Consider the following 11,811-nt stretch of genomic DNA (forward strand, 5'->3'; position numbering starts at 1 on the left):
GCTGAAGACATGTATTCACCTCCTCTGTCTGATCTCATGACCTTGATTTTTCTGCCTGTCTGGTTTTCTACCATGGCTTTGAATTCTTGAAATCTGGCAAACACTTCAGATTTTTCTTTCAGAAAGTAGACCCAACAATATCTGCTGTAGTCGTCGATGAAGGTCAAGTAATAAAGTGAACCATTGATGCTGCGGGTCTGGGCATAACCCCATACATCTGTATGAATTAAATCAAGAATACCTCGTGCACGAGAGGTACTTCTGACAAAGTTGGTTCGCTTTTGTTTGCCGAAGCAGCATGCTTCACAAACTTTTCCAAGAAACTGTAGCTTCGGAATCCCAATTGCCATATTTTGATTCCTTAGATCTAACAAGTACTTGAAGTTGACATGACCATATCTCTTGTGCCATTTTGCAGATAGTGGCATCTGTTGCATTTGAGCTGACATGGCATGTTTATCTGGTACTGTAGCTAGCATCCTGTATAAGCGTCCTTCCTTGACACCTTTTGCTACTAGCTGACCTCTTTTGGATTTGTCTCTGATAGTGCATTCATCACCGTCGAAGATGACTTTGTAGTTGTGTTCCGTCATTTGACCTACTGACAAAAGGTTCTTACTGAGCTTCGGAACATAGAGCACATCTTTGACTAATCCTTTTGTACCAGTGAAATTGTTCATAGGGATAACACCTGTCCCTTGAACCGGATTCGGTGTATTGTCTGCTGTGTAGATGACATTCTTTTGACCTTCTAATGGCTTCATTTCTGTGAACCATTCCTGATGATTTGTCATATGAGATGATGCACCGCTGTCGATGTACCAAGGATCCTGTTCCACTTGGTCGACTTGATAGCTGAAATCCTCTTTGGGATTGAAATCAGTGTCTTGGTGCACTGTATCAGTCTGATGCAATTCCTCACTTGCAAGAAACATATTGCCATGTTCATTTGCAAAATGACTGTGACTAGAATGTCCACCACGATGATTTCCTCTTCCTCGGGAATTCCCTCGATTACTGCTGGATTGACCGCCTTGGTCATACTGCTTCTTGCGGCAATCTCTTTCATAGTGTCCAAACTTGTGACAATAGTTGCATTGAATGTTTGACACATTGGTGGATGCATTCCCTCGTCCTTGGAATCTTCCTCGGTTGGAATGATTTCCTCTTTGCTGATTTTGATGTTGCTGAGGATGCTGCTGATGCTGATGCTGACTTTGATTTTGACCACTTTTCTGATATGATCTACCTCTGTTTCTGCCTTTGCCTCTGCTTCTGTCTGAAGCTGTGAATGCCTGATCATTAGAATGACCTTTACGTGCTTGAATGGCCTGAGTCCTGAGTTCTTCACCAAGTAGAACTGACTGAAGTTCTTCAAGTGTTGGAATTTGCCGTTGGATGGCAATACTCTGGACCAGATTCTCATATCCTTCTCCTAGTCCATTCAGGATTACTTGAACCATTTCTGCGGGATTCATAGTTTCTCCTGCTGCTGCAAGTTGATTGTTGTAGTCTTTGATGCGGAGTACATAAGCATGACCGATTTCATTGCTATTGCGGAAACTCTGGTTGATCTGGTTTCTCAAGGTGAGAATCCTGGATGTGTTCTTGGACTCGTAGAGAGCTGCGAACATATCCCATGCTTCTTTTGATGTCTTGACTGTGTTGAGCTGTCCTAGCATGACATCTTGCACATTCTGCTTGATCAGGTGATAGGCATACTTATCTTTCTTATCCCATTCTGCTTGAGCTCGGGCAATGGCAGGATCTGCTACTGGTGCGGAAACTGTTTGTGTAGATGTAGATCCCGATGTAGATCCCGTTGCTGGTGCTGTGACAACAGATGGATCGGCCAATGGTCTAGGTATGGATCCATCGACATACTCCCATTTGTCCTGAAGCACAAGAATGGTCTCCATTCGGTATTTCCATGTACCATAATTGGAGTTGTCTAACTTAGCAGATGCCTCCAGATTGAGGTTGCTAGTCGACATGGTGCAAACAATGTACTCAAAAGTGTCCTGAAAAAACTCTGTATGAATCAACTGCAAATACACTGAAGATGCCAAGTGAAATCTCTGTACTGTCGGTGAAGATAGAACTGCAGTAAATAAGATCTGATCTGTATTACAAGGCTTGTGGCAATGATGCCGGGAATAGCCAAGAGGCTTTACAAGGCTAAAAAATGATGTGCACGATGCCGTGAGATAGCCAAATAGGCTTTACAATGGTGGCATGTGTGTGTGAAATCAAGTGCTATCTGCCCACTGAATCAATCTGCAATGCCTCTGAACTCTGAAGTCTGCTCACTGAACTGATGAACGTAAGGTTTCAGGTAATGTAATGATGTGAAATCGGATGTGAGCGTATGGACTGACTCCAAGTAGGTACTAGTCGGGAATTTCGGGCATGGCTTAGATTGGCAACTTGGGGAATTCAAAGCGTCCCCTCTATGGCGATCTAGTCTACTCTGATCTAGATCTAAACCAACCGTCGATCGATGAAAGAGCATCAAATAATTCCTTTTCTTTTGTTCTTTTTAAGTGTTGGGTCAGATGCATCGATGTAGAGGCAAATGTGCGTGAAGGAAGTGGTTTTGTCGACGAGGCTCAAATGTGAGTGTAACTTGCGCCGAAATGTGCGCGTGATGTAACGAGCGCGTAGAGCACGAAAAATCGAGCGACTTTCCTTTTTGGAGCACCCTCAAATTCTTCCTGGATCAAGAGATATGACTTGATCTAGGTGGAGGGGCAAAAGGAGTGCAAATGGTGCTCAATGATGATGTGTCACTGTGAGTCACATGCAGTGATGATGTGGCACTGTGCTTAGCAAGAGATGTGCCAGTGAAGCTCTGTGCTGAGGTGTCACTGATGACGTGGCACTGATGACGTGGCACAGATGACGTGGCACAGATGACGTGGCAGATGACGTGGCCTGATGACGTGTCACTGATGACGTGGCAGGTGACGTGGCTGATGATGTGTCACTGATGACGTGGCCAGATGATGTGGCTGATGACGTGTCACTGATGACGTGGCCAGATGACGTGGCAGGTGACGTGGCCTGATGACGTGTCACTGGATAAGATGATGATGTGGCAGATGCTGGAGCCTGCTGATGTGGCCAGATAAGATTGCCACGTGGCTAAATTTTAACCAAAGACCAAACCCAAGGTTAACAATTAACCTAACATGGGTCAAATTCTATCTGCCACGTGTCCACTTCTAAGGTCTCTCAACCTTTGTGAAGCGAAAGAAGATGATGACGGATTTCGACGACGGACTTGGTGAGGCGTGCTGTCATGGAAGGTTGTCGAGTCGATGAGAGCCGATGTAGAGCTTGGAGACAGCTATTCGAGGCGTCTTTTCGAAGAAGGAGCAGCTTTTGTCGTTGAAGGAGTCGAGCTTTGTCGGAAAGCTATGGAGCAGTCGTGCGATGGCGAAGGCTGTGTAGGCTGCGTCAGAGTCGATGGAGGAGCCGCGTTGCGCACTGGAGAGCTCTATTGCAGGGTCGCCTTAGTTGTGGAAGAGGCTTAGGAGCTCGCTTGTAGACTTTTGGAGCGTGGCTTATCGCCCGTGATCGTTGCTGCATTGAAGGAGCTGCGTGGAGCTCCTTTCGGATGGAGGCGTCTCGTTGAAGGAGTCGAGCTTTGTCGTCGAGGCGTTGCGAGCAGAGCCGGACGTTGGGAGTTTTTCGAAGGAGAGCGTGTCGCTGGAAGGCCTCTGTTCGTGCCACCTCCCAACAATTCCAAAGTTAATGGATTCTATCATCTGCCATTGGGCTGCGCTGCTTCGAAGGAGGCTATTCGTTGTTGCTACGAGGCTCGTAAGGAGCTACGATGACGTTGGCGAGAAGTCGAAGCTGGGCTTTACCGTATATCCTTCGCTACTTGCTGGTGGAAGAGCTCATTTGGAAAGGCTTGGAGCAGCTGTTGAAGAGAAGGCCGTAGTTGAAGAGCCCGTTGAAGGAGGGTTGTTGGCCGAGAAGCTACAGATCTAACTTCTCTCCCTCACACTCCCTAGAATCAAGCTAGAGCATATCTTTCTCTCAATAAACTCAGAAACTATCTCATGGGCTCTCTCTCTCAACTCAAGAGACACTCAAAGGAAGGAACTAAAATCTCTCAAGAATGAACTCAAAGAAAGAAGAATGGACGGAAATTTCTTCTCAATGACGGAAATTTCTCTCAACGGAAGTGAAGGGAAAGATCTCACAATCACTCAAGAGAACTCTCAATCTCACAATCTCTCTCACACTCTCAAGAATCTCAATGTCTCAACGGAAGACAAGGGAGCTCTGATACCATGACAAAATATGAAGAGGGGAGAGGAGAAGAGTGGAGATGAGGAGAGAGGGCACAGCTAGAGCGCACACCACAAATGACTAACTGTACACTAGAATTAGTTGAAAAAATAGAATATATACAAACCCTTTTAGGGTTAGGGTTAGGGAAGCTAACCCTTTCCTTTATAGCACTCTATAAGGTTAGTGCTATGCACATATGATCACGTGATGGTGCTATGCACACATGATCACATGATGTTGAGCATGAACTCTCAACAAGGGGTACATTTTATTCAAGAAATTTTTTACAGATAAGGGACTTTAAATATAGGCCTTGAACGCACGTGATATAGAGGGTTTATACATAGTGACCCCCCTGAGCAAACCAATGATAGCCATCATGAAGTTCGAGTGAGTGTTGTTCTCTTGATAGTTCAACCATATCAATCTACGTTAATGCCAAGGCCCATTTCTTAATAGAAAAATGAGGCTAGCAATTATCAATCAAGCTCTAATAGTATCTAGCTACTTTGTACTATGGAGACACATAAGTCAAAATTAGGTGTGATGGAGGGGCTTTTAAATTTAGCATCATTGCAATGATTTCCCATTAGGGATTTGTAAAACATACCATTTACCTTTAGAAGAAGGAGGTGTTTACAAAAGACCTAAATTAGGTACGATGATGGGGATTTTAAATTTAGTATCATTGCACTGGTTTCCCATGAGGAGTAGTTTAAGATGCCTTTTACCTTTAGAAGAAGAGGGTGTTTGCATGTGATTCACAATCAAGCTTGAAATACTCACCTACTTTATGATAGTTAAGAGGCAAAGAACTGAATGTGTTCTAGAGGGTTTGGCCTTTAAGTGATACTTCAATACAAGGCATAGGCCCTTTTTTGATGAAAATATCGACGTTTTTTATGCAATTTTTTTTAATGGGTGCAAAGTTCGTTATTAACTTCGTTATAAACATCGAAAAAGAATGGTCGCTATATAAGCATCGCTATATAGCGACATTGGTAAACATTGCTATATAGCAACGATTAACAGAACTAAAAAAAAAGCATTAGTGGGGCTAAACAGGGCCCTGTTTTGCCCCACTAATGTTTTTTTTTTGTAATTACAAAAAAAAGTTTTTATTACAAAATTTCCCTTGCGAAAAGGGTGATACAAAATCACTCAAATGAAATGATCGAGCAACAAAAGCATATACATGTCGAAGATATATAACATTGTTTGTTACAAAATTACCCTTTCAAAAAGGGTGATACAAAATCACTCAAACGAGCCGATATACAAAATGATATACATGGCGAAGTATATGCAAACTACTACTACTACTCATTTGAATCATCATCGTCCTCCTCATCCTCGTCTTGTTGGCCTGATCCTTGGTCCTCGTGAGCTGTACTTGCTCCTTGACCCTCGTGAGTTGCGCTTGATCCCTAGCCCTCGTGATTGCTCGCCTCCGATGATGGGATGCTCGAGCTTTGACCCTAAGAGTCAAACCATATTAATTGAAAATTAGATTGGAACTTAAAGAATAAAATAATTTAAAAAGTGAGATTACAAGTAGGAGTAGACTTATGCCATGCAAGTGGCCACCTCAGCCCATCGACTGTTGCTCCCATTGCCTCGTACTCAATAAACCATGGCTTTGTTCCTATGCGAAACGTGCGTCGCGTCTCTACATCTATAGGAAGATGACCCATCGTAGCTTGCTGTGGACCCAATTTACGAGAGTTAGATAAAGTACATGTAATATGTAGTAAGACAAATAGAACAATGCATTAAATTAGTAGAAGTAGACTTACCACGGTTGCCTCGAATGCCAACCGTCTACTTGCATCAATGTGCGAAGTACCTACGGCATCCAACCGTCTCCTTGTAGCCCTCCTCTTACCCTCGAACATCTCGAGATGGTCCCTATTCTGCTTCTTGAAGAACTTCCAATCACCTTTGTCTGCCTAGATGGGGTTAGCCATCCCCTTTGCGATGGAAGTATGCAAGGTTGATCTACGATGCTTCAAGACCAAACCCATGCGCTCTCGCATGTAATTTTCATTGAACTCCCAATTTGGCAGGTTAGGGTATTTTCCTTTTAATTCATCGATGACCGCCTGCTTCTTTTGGTCATCTTGATACTGCCAATCAGTAGCAATGCTGCTCTTGAAGTGGTGGCTCATCAACTGCCTCATGGTGGCCATCACTGTTTTGCCCTTTCTATCTTCTATTATCTCTCTGGCAGCCGTGATTTGATAGGAGAGGTCCTCGACTAGGTAAGGAGAACCCATGGTAGTGGCAGAGTCAGAGTGAGTGGAAGCTGTGCGAGCGCTTCCGGAGTGAGGAGTAGTAGTGGGAGTAGGAGAGGGCAAGGGACCTGACTGATATTGTGTCTCGAGACCAAGTGGAGACTTGTAGGGATGTGAGTGTGCTAACTCATCTACATCTCTCGAGTCAGCACAACATAAGCGACCCCTCCTACTCTTCCTTCCCTTATGATAGGCATGCGCAGGTAATGACCTCTCGATCGAAGGGGCATGAGGGGACGGCTGGGCAGTAGGTTCAGCCGTCAGTGTAGGAGAGGGAATTGCCTAGGTCCTCTATGATAGTAGAGAGAAGAATCTCACTGCCTCCTCATCCATCATCTGTGCTACAAACTCGTTGGGACTCTCGACAAAGCCATGGGCTCCTAGCAAAGGAGTTCCCTGACCAGAGGTAGTCATAGTGCTACGTCTGAGAGGAATCGGGCCAGGGGTAGGCTCCTGAGGTGTCACCTAAGAGGAATCAAAATCCTCTAGGAAATAGAGATCGTGATGTCTCCTCCTGTGAGGTTGTCCGTACTCGTTGGATGTGCGACGTGATCCCATGTCTAACGTAGACACAAACACAAAAATAAAAACCAAAAAAAAAACATAAGCATAGGCATAGGCATAGGCATATGCTTATGAAAAGAAGACAAAAAGAGAGGAAGAGAGAAGAGAAAGAAGAGAGATTTTGAAGGAGAAAAAAAGAAGAGAAAAAAGAGAGAAGGAGAAGGAGAAGGAGAAGAGAAAGAAGAAGTGGGAGGTTGTGGGGGTTAAAGGTCACTGTGCCTTAACCCCGGTTATGTACAATACTCAAACACATATATAAATGAATGAAAAAGAAGATTAGGGTGGTTCTGCACCCACCAAAACTTGTGTGGCTCTCTGTCTCTCTCTCTCGCTCTCTCTCCCTCTTCCGTTCTTGCTTCCGTTGAGAGCACTCTCAGAAAAGAGGAGAAGAGGAGAAGGAGAACGAGAAGGAGAAGGAGAAGGAGACATATGCTCATGCATAAGCATAAGCATAAGAGAAAGAAGAGGGAAAAAGAGCATAAGCATAAGAGAAAAGGAAACAAAGCATATGCTTATGCTTATGCATGAGCATATAAGCATAAAAGAAAAAGAGAGAAAGCATAAGCATAGACAAATACATATGCTTATGAAAAGATATTGAAAGAGGGGAAAGAGGGGGGGAAAGAGAGAGAAAAAGAGGAAAAGAGGAGAAGTAGAAGGAGAAGGAGACATATGCTCATGCATAAGCAGAAGCATAAGAGAAGGAAGAGGGAAAAAGAGCATAACCATAAGAGAAAAGGAAAGAAAGCATATGCTTATGCTTATGCATGATCATATGAGCATAAAAGAAAAAGAGAGAAAACATAAGCTTGTGCTTATGCATGAGCATATGAGTATATGCTCATGCACAAGCATAAGCATAAGCAAATACATATGCTTATAAAAAGAGATTGAAAGAGGGGAAAGAGAGAGGGAAAGGGAGAGGGAAAAGAGGAAAAGAGGAGAAGGAGAAGGAGACATGCTCATACATAAGCATAAGCATAAGAGAAGGAAGAGGGAAAAAGAGTATAAGCATAAGAGAAAAGGAAAGAAAGCATATGCTTATGCTTATGCATGAGCATATGAGCATAAAAGAAGAAGAGAGAAAGCATAAGCATGTGCTTATGCATGAGCATATGAGCATATGCTCATGCATAAGCATAAGCATAGGCAAATACATATGCTTATGAAAAGAGATTGAAAGAGGGGAAAGAGGGGGGGAAAGAGAGAGGAAAAGAGGAAAAGAGGAGAAGGAGAAGGAGAAGCATAAGGAGACATATGCTTAGGCATAAGCATAAGCATAAGAGAAGGAAGAGGGAAAAAGAGCATAAGCAGAAGAGAAAAGGAAAGAAAGCATATGCTTATGCTTATGCATGAGCATGTGAGCATAAAAGAAAAAGAGAAAAAGCATAAGCTTGTGCTTATGCATGAGCATATGAGCATATGCTCATGCATAAGCATAAGCATATGCAAATACATATGCTTATGAAAAGAGATTAAAAGAGGGGAAAGAGGGGGGGAAAGAGAGAGGAAAAGAGGAAAAGAGGAGAAGGAGAAGGAGACATGCTCATGCATAAGCATAAGCATAAGAGAAGGAAGAGGGAAAAAGAGCATAAGCATAAAAGAAAAGGAAAGAAAGCATATGCTTATGCTTATGCATGAGGATATGGCATAAAAGAAAAAGAGAGAAAGCATAAGCTTGTGCTTATGCATGAGCATATGAGCATATGCTCATGCATAAGCATAAGCATAGGCAAATACATATGCTTATGAAAAGAGATTGAAAGAGGGAAAAGAGGGGGGGAAAGAGAGAGGAAAAGAGGAAAAGAGGAGAACGAGAAGGAGAGGGATAAGGAGACATATGCTCATGTGTAAGCATAAGCATAAGAGAAGGAAGAGGGAAAAAGAGCATAAGCATAAGAGAAAAGGAAAGAAAGCATATGCTTATGCTTATGCATGAGCATATGAGCATAAAAGAAAAAGAGAGAAAGAATAAGCTTGTGCTTATGCAAAGGAAGAGGGGAAAAGAGATTGAAAGAGGGGAAAAAGATGAGAAGGAAAGGAGGGAAAAAGAGATTGAAAGAGGGGAAAAAAGAAGAGGGGAAAAGAGATTGAAAGAGGGGAAAAAGAAGAGAAGGAAAGGAGGGAAAAAGAGATTGAAAGAGGGGGAAAAAGAAGAGGGGAAAAGAGATTGAAAAAGGGGAAAAAGAAGAGGGAAAAAGAAGAGAAGGAAGAGGAGAAAAGAGGGAATAGGGAAAGAGAGGGGAAGAGAGGGTTCCTATGCCCATCACTGTAGCTAGCGCTAGCTGCAAGCCAATGCAAATAACAAAAATAACAAAAGGAAAAAAGAGGAAGCACTTTCTTAGTTGGAATAGTCCCGCTTCGTGTTTTGTGGGCTGGCCCTACAAAAGAGAGAAAACATACCATTTTTCAAATAACTAGTTAAAGGAGAGAGGAGTTTAAAGAATCAACTTCTCAAACGGATTGGATTGAGGAGACAAGCATAAACCTACAAACACGGAGAAAGCATATGCCTACAAACAACGAGAAAGAGGAGGAAGAGAAATACAAAAAAGACTAGAAGAGGTGAGTCTTTTTTCTTTCACAAAATCTCGTTTTTTGTCTTTAACCCTTGAAAATCAAGCATGAAACTAGCACATAGCCTTAGCAATACAAGGAGAAACATGCTTCAACACTCATAAAATGAAATCTCATAAAAAATGAACCTACATTGCTTAAAGAGACTCACCTTTTTTAAAAACTTATTTTCACACAAGCAAAGAGGGAGAGGGTGGAGAGGGATCACGAGTGTTAGGAGAGGGGTTGAGTAGTGGTGAGGAGTGGAGAATAGAGAGGAGAAAGTGAGGTCATCAGATATAAGGTGGGAGGAGAGATTGCTTTTCCCACAATAGAGATGCTAAAGAAAAGTGCCACATCGCGGGGTTTCGGGTTTTAACCCACAGCATCGCTATATAGCGACAGAATAGAGCAAATCGTCACTATATAAAAAGTCGCTATATAGCAACATTTCAGGGAACTTATTGTTAAAAGCTAAAAAAGAAGCTCATAGGTGGCTATTTTATTATTGTTAATAGATTTCCTTGCAACTTATATTGTGATTTTAGAAGTGTGCAGATGGAAGGGACGAGAGTGGAAGCTCGTCAGATGATGCACCAATGCCCGGGAGCACAAAGTGGCTTACGGAGTGGTTGTATTGTCATTGCACTCATTGCAAGCAAGAAGTATGACATCAATGTCGTATTATCATGTGCCACTTATGGATGTATGGGAAGGATCCCGAACCAATACCCACCGTTGGTGTTGCACGTGTTGATGGATTATTGATAAGTCAAAGCTATTTGAGTTCATGGTTAATATTAGAAACCTCCTCCTGGTTCGTTGATTTAGGCTTGGAGGGCAAATGGAGAGGAACCTCCTCCTGGTATGAAGAGGCTATCGATCTTTCACAAGCTTCCTTATTGGGGTCAATTACAAATCAATCATCTCTTGGATCCCATGCATATCTTCAAGAATGTGGGGGCTCTTATTTGGGCACACTTGGTTGGTTCCAAAGACTCGAGAGGAGTGCAAGAAGACTTGCTTGCTATGAATAGGATGTCTCGTTTGTGGCCCCAAGTGCATGCTTTGGGAAAAGTTATTCTCCCGAAAGCAACGTGGATCCTCTCTATGAGGGAGGAGGCAGGGGTCAAGGCAGACACAAATGAAGTAAGCAAATTTTTGAAGATAGAGATGTGGATATGGAGATGCCACTACCAATGTCAGATCCAATTGATCCAGATGAATCTAGCGAAGAAGATGAAGATCACAATATGAGCCAAGAAGAAGATGTGCATAATGACATCACATGGGAGGAAGATGGAGATCACGATATTGAGGAAGAAGACAATGATCATCAAGAATCACCACACTTTATTGAAGAAGATGATCAAGTACTTTTAAGTGAACGTACGATGCTAGAGTACGATGATGATATAGGAGATCAACTCGGTATAGAGTTAGAGATAGACTTGTTTGGCACATTAGACTTGGCTCAAGATGAAACCGTTGATGTAAATGCTCTTCACTGATTTTTTTCATCTCAAACTTGGACATGAATATATGAGCTTCAAAGGCTTGATGTACATGCTCTTATACTTTTATTCTCTCAAAAGATCAAACATGTATGAAAATTATAAAAAAAAATTTAATTGGAGAAAACTAACTTTTAAGGTCGATATGAGAAAAAAAACTCTTTGTAAAACGTCGCTATAAAAAAGTATCTCAGTGTTGCTATATAACAACACTTACATTTTGATAAAAGTTGCTATAGCGACTTTAGCAATGGTCGCTATATAGCAACATTTGACTAAAGCCACTATATAGCGACACTTGATGAGGCATGCTTCTAATACCGATGATAAGCGCCCTGCGTGTGCTAAACATCGGTACTTAAACATCACAATAGGATCAGTGTGTAGTAGTGCTTGCAAGAGATATTTGCCATCACGTTTGTTGTTAGACCATTAATGACTCGGTGCAATGTTGCACTGAGGAGGATAGTGTCATGTTGCACTTAGAGGATAGTGCCATGTTGCACTTCGAGGAGAATGCCATATGGTGCATGCTCCTTGCAGACTTTTTGTGCCTTTCCACCTATGTCTTGGCTACT

This window comes from Dipteris shenzhenensis, chromosome 28 (assembly GCF_047967505.1).
Source record: "Dipteris shenzhenensis isolate YYH24624 ecotype China chromosome 28, Dip_SZ_1.0, whole genome shotgun sequence".
NCBI classification, from domain to species: domain Eukaryota; kingdom Viridiplantae; phylum Streptophyta; class Polypodiopsida; order Gleicheniales; family Dipteridaceae; genus Dipteris; species Dipteris shenzhenensis.